Below are 4,708 nucleotides of genomic sequence, written 5' to 3'. Positions count from 1 at the left end.
AGGGTGGTTGGAATCTGGAACACATTGCCTGAAGGAGTGGTAGAGGCAGGAACCCTCACAACATTTAAGAAGTATCTAGATGAGCACTCAAAACGCCACAGAATACAAGGCTACGGCCACGTGCTGGAAAATGGAATTAGAATAGATAGGTACTTGATGGCCGGCACGGGCATGATGGCCGAAGGGCCTGTTTCTGTGCTGTATAACTCTATGACTCTATGAAACCTCACTGAATTACAGAGGGTGTGCAGCACTGTCAGAGGTGCTGTCCTTCTAATGAGACTTCAAATAGCGCAACGTTCTCCGAGTATCAACCAAAACATGTCCATTGTGTCGATATGTGCCATATTTGCTTATGAAACGACAGTCACTGCTCCAAAAGTAATTCACTTTCGGTGAATTAAGATGACTTGGTACTATATAACTGGCGAATGCGCAACAGGTAGCGGGGGACTGTTGGGGTGGGACGGAGACGGTGATGGCAACCTTTGAGGGGATTTTTGGGTCGAAGTTGTTTTCTGTGATAAATTGAGTAGCTCCATCTTTAATCCTGGCAGCTGCCTGAATGTCACAGACAGTGACGTTTCAGTGGAAGAGGCTGCATTTGCGCATGTGCTAGTACAGCGTCACCTGGTGGTTGCGTTGTCAGCAAATGCAGCGTTTTGACTTTGGCTCCACGATGACATTTTTTTCCTCAATTAAAATAGGTCTTGAGTGCCTTAATAACTTCTTCACATGTAGCCTTCTGTTCTTCATGAGGATGTTGCCTGCACACTCCCTCCATTGCAGACAATAGTGTACTGACCTGCTCCATGTCTGGCTTCTGCACGAGACCCGATGCAGTACGATACCTTGCAAACCTCTGGAACCATCTCGGCCACTCCTCGGCTTGGTTCAGTCCAGTGACCTTTTCAAAGGTGCAGGCAAAGATTTCTCCATCTTCACTTTGGTTTACTGTGGCCCCCATATAATATTCTGATATCTGTCAAGGCTTAGTACAGAATTTATAAGAATCTGACGGTTAAAATAACCTGAGTTTACTCTACACACCTTGCATTGAAGGTTTCATCGACAACTCTCCATGAGGTGCCGTACAGATTATATTACATCACTTCCTGTGATGATGCACATAGTCTATTTATATAATCTGCCCAGTAACAACCCAATGTCCACTCTTATATTATTGTACAGATGTGAGAAAAGCTGAGGATGGGAATGGAACGTCTGAATGAAGATTTCATGATGCTGATGATGTAAATGAGGCTGATCTGTTCCCCATTCCACAATCCCTCTTTATTTCTGTGCATGTTTCTCGATGCTGTTTCAACCAAATTGAAAAAGAATCACAAATCCTCCTCTGGAGCCTCAGGTATTCATGAAGAAAAGGCATGGTGGCCAAGTGGTAAGGCGTCAGTCTCGTAAACTGACAATCACGGGTTCAATCCCCGTCTGTGCCTTATGATTAGTTTCTCACTTTAAATGTGATGTTTCCACAAAGGATGTCATTTGCATTTGTTTCGGCCATCTGGAAATCAGTGTGATGTTTCACTTTATCCTGGACACTGGGAAGAACATGAGGAGGAGCCACATGGTTCCTCGAGCCTTTTCTGCCATTGATTGAGTGAAAATAACTGAGGTCCAAGCACTGAACCTTATTACTGTGCATTTGCTTGATATTTAACAGAGCTATTCTATTATTCCCACATCCCGCACTCCTGTCCTTTCCCCCATTGCCCTGTTAGATTTTCCATGTCAGGTATATATCCAATTCCATTCAGAGTTTGCATTGAATCTGCTTCCACTGACCTTTCAGGATTGCATTCCAGACCAGAACAACACACTGCAGAAAAAACAACTTCCTCATCACAGTTCGAATTCTTTTGTCAATTACTTTAAATGTGTTTCCTCTGGTTACTGACCCTTCTGTCACTGGCAACACTTTCTCCTTCTTCACTCTATCAAAACTCTTCAGGATTTGCATTTCCTGCTGCCTTTGCTGAGATAACAAAGCTGAGCACACATCACCAAAAGGAATATGATTGGCTCTGAATCACATTTATCCTTCCTGTCAATCTGATGTGGACGTTGTATTTTCCCGGAACCAAACAATCTGAGCAGGAAGTGTGGGTTCCAGTGATTCCCACCGCTCTGAGAGAGGATGTGATAATGAGCCAGATAGAAGAAAGGAGTGAGATAGAGAGTAAAATAGCCCTGGTCTGTTTCTACTCACCCCCGGCCCCCTACTTAAAATGGCATCATTTTCTCCTGCCCCTCCACATTCTAATCCATTGATTAATGCAATCCTTTCATCTGGAACATAGAACACAGAACAGTACAGCACAGTACAGGCCCGTCGGCCCACGATGTTGTGCCGAACCTTTAACCTGCTCTAAGATCAAACTACCTACATACCCTTCATTCTACTATCATCCATGTACCTATCCAAGAGTCGCTTAAATGTCCCTAATGTATCTGCTTCTACTACCACCGCTGGCAGTGCATTCCACGCACCCACCACTCTCTGTGTAAAGAACCTACCTCTGACATCTCCCCGAAACCTTCCTCCATCACCTTAAAATTATGTCCCCTGGTGATAGCCCTTTCTGCCCTGGGAAAAAGTCTCTGGCTATCCACTCTATCTATGCCTCTCATTATCTTGTACCCCTCTATCAAGTCACCTCTCATCCTTCTTCGTTCCAATGAGAAAAGCCCCAGCACCCTCAATCTTTCTTCGTAAAACATACCCTCCAGTCCAGGCAGCATCCTGGTAAATCTCCTCTGCACCCTCTCTAAAGCTTCCACATCCTTCCTATAATGAGGCGACCAGAACTGAACACAATATTCCAAGTGTGGTCTAACCAGGGCTTTATAGAGCTGCAGCATAACCTCGCGGCTCTTAAACTCAATCCCCCTGTTAATGAAAGCCAACACACCATACGCCTTCTTAACAACCCTATCAACTTGGGTGGCAACTTTGAGCGATCTATGGACATGGACCCCAAGATCCCTCTGTTCCTCCACACTACCAAGCATCCTGTCTTTAAGCCTGTATTCTGCATTCAAATTCGACCTTCCAAAATGAATCACTTCACAATTTTCCAGGTTGAACTCCATCTGTCCCTTTAATTTCTGTTTCCTAATCCATTGATGTTTCACAATGTACTGAACTGTCCCAATCCATTGATATAACTCAGTCTATAGAATTTCCCAATCCACTGATATTTTCCTGTCCATTGACTTTCCCAATCCATTAATGGTTCCTGACCATTGACATTCCCAATCCATTTATATTGCCTGTGATTTCAAAGCAACTGTGGAATACAAATAGTATCAGTATTATCAGATACATCGAGACGAGGTGCAATAGCCAAGTGGACAGATGTCAGGTTTATAAAGAAAAAAGCACTGGCTCGATATTTGTCCAGTCTATCACTGGATCTGAACTCTCAACCTACTGTATTTCTGTGGGTCTGCTGACTTGTATATGTGAAGAACCATTGGATGTTTCTCAGTCCTCTGACGTTTCTCATTCTTGTGCCATATTTGTCCCTTTGGGTTCACCAGTGAAGAAAATTATTCCCTATTACATTTGGTGAAGACTTTAATAACCTCACATCCTTGTGTCTCACCATCTCAGGTCAAACTCCCTACAGAAACTTTAAACATTTAACTATTCTGCTGGAAACATTTTCAAGGGTGCAGACATTCCTACATTACGCTTCCTTCTTTGACATGTGATTGACAAATATGTGTGTAATGGAGAGAGAGAGAGTGAAAAAAAAGAGAGAGAGAGTGCGATAGAAAGTTAGAGGACCAGCTAAAGACAGATAGAGAGAGAGAGGCAGAGAGAGGTAAAGCGATAGACAGAGAGAGAGAGAGAGAGAGAGAGAGAGAAGGAGAGAGAGTCATTGAGTCCTGGAGTCACTACAGTACAGGAAGTCATGTTGCCCATCAAGCCCATGTAAATCAATCCATTCAGTCCCATTCCCCCGCTCTATCCCCATAGCCCTGTAAGTTATCTAAACCTGTCATATTTATTATAATCTTGTACATGTCTATCAAATCTCCCCTCAATCTCCTTTGCTCCAAGGAGAACAACCCCAGCTTCTCCAACCTAACCTTACAGCTAAATTCCCTCATGTCTGGAACCATTCTGATAAATCTTCTCCACCCTCTCAAGGACACTCACATCCCTCCAAACGTGTGTTGACTAGAACTGGATGCAATTCTCTGGTTGTGGCCCAACTAGAGATTTATACAGGTTCAGCATAACTTCCCTACTTTTGTACTCAGTACCTCTATTTATGAAGCCCAAGATCCCATATGCTTTGCTAACTACTTTCTCAATGTGGCCTGCCACCGTCAAAGAACTATGCATATGAATCCCCAGGATTTTATTCCTAAAAATATGCTTTCTTCATATAAATCTGTAAAAAATGCATTATACAACAGTTCAAAACAGCACCAAGTTGACATTCCAAAAAGTGCAAAGGAAATCAGTTTTCTTCAATACAGGAGTGAGTTGCCTCACAACCCTTCCACTCCATTTTACCTGACATGGACATTTTTCAGCAAACCCATATCTGGTGTATACAACACGAGGGGTTTCCAATGGGTCCAACTGCCCAGTTCACTATGGCGGGGGGACCTTACACAGTGGTATTTCCCCATTGAGCCTTTGCAGTGGCTACCCCAAGCTTTAGTGCGT

The 4,708-nt window shown here is 43.5% G+C and overlaps 1 non-coding gene across 1 annotated transcript; it reads left to right on the top strand.

The window, feature by feature from the left end:
- The first annotated feature begins 1,385 nt into the window (after positions 1-1,385).
- trnat-cgu (transfer RNA threonine (anticodon CGU)) lies at positions 1,386-1,457 on the top strand. The gene has a single exon. It is a non-coding gene; the product is annotated as a tRNA-Thr (tRNA).
- The last annotated feature ends 3,251 nt before the right edge of the window (positions 1,458-4,708 follow it).

Source organism: Heterodontus francisci, unplaced genomic scaffold, assembly GCF_036365525.1.
Source record: "Heterodontus francisci isolate sHetFra1 unplaced genomic scaffold, sHetFra1.hap1 HAP1_SCAFFOLD_51_1, whole genome shotgun sequence".
Classification (NCBI taxonomy): Eukaryota; Metazoa; Chordata; class Chondrichthyes; order Heterodontiformes; family Heterodontidae; genus Heterodontus; species Heterodontus francisci.
Note: the sequence above shows the minus strand (reverse complement) of the source record. Positions and strands in the feature narration are given on the sequence as shown.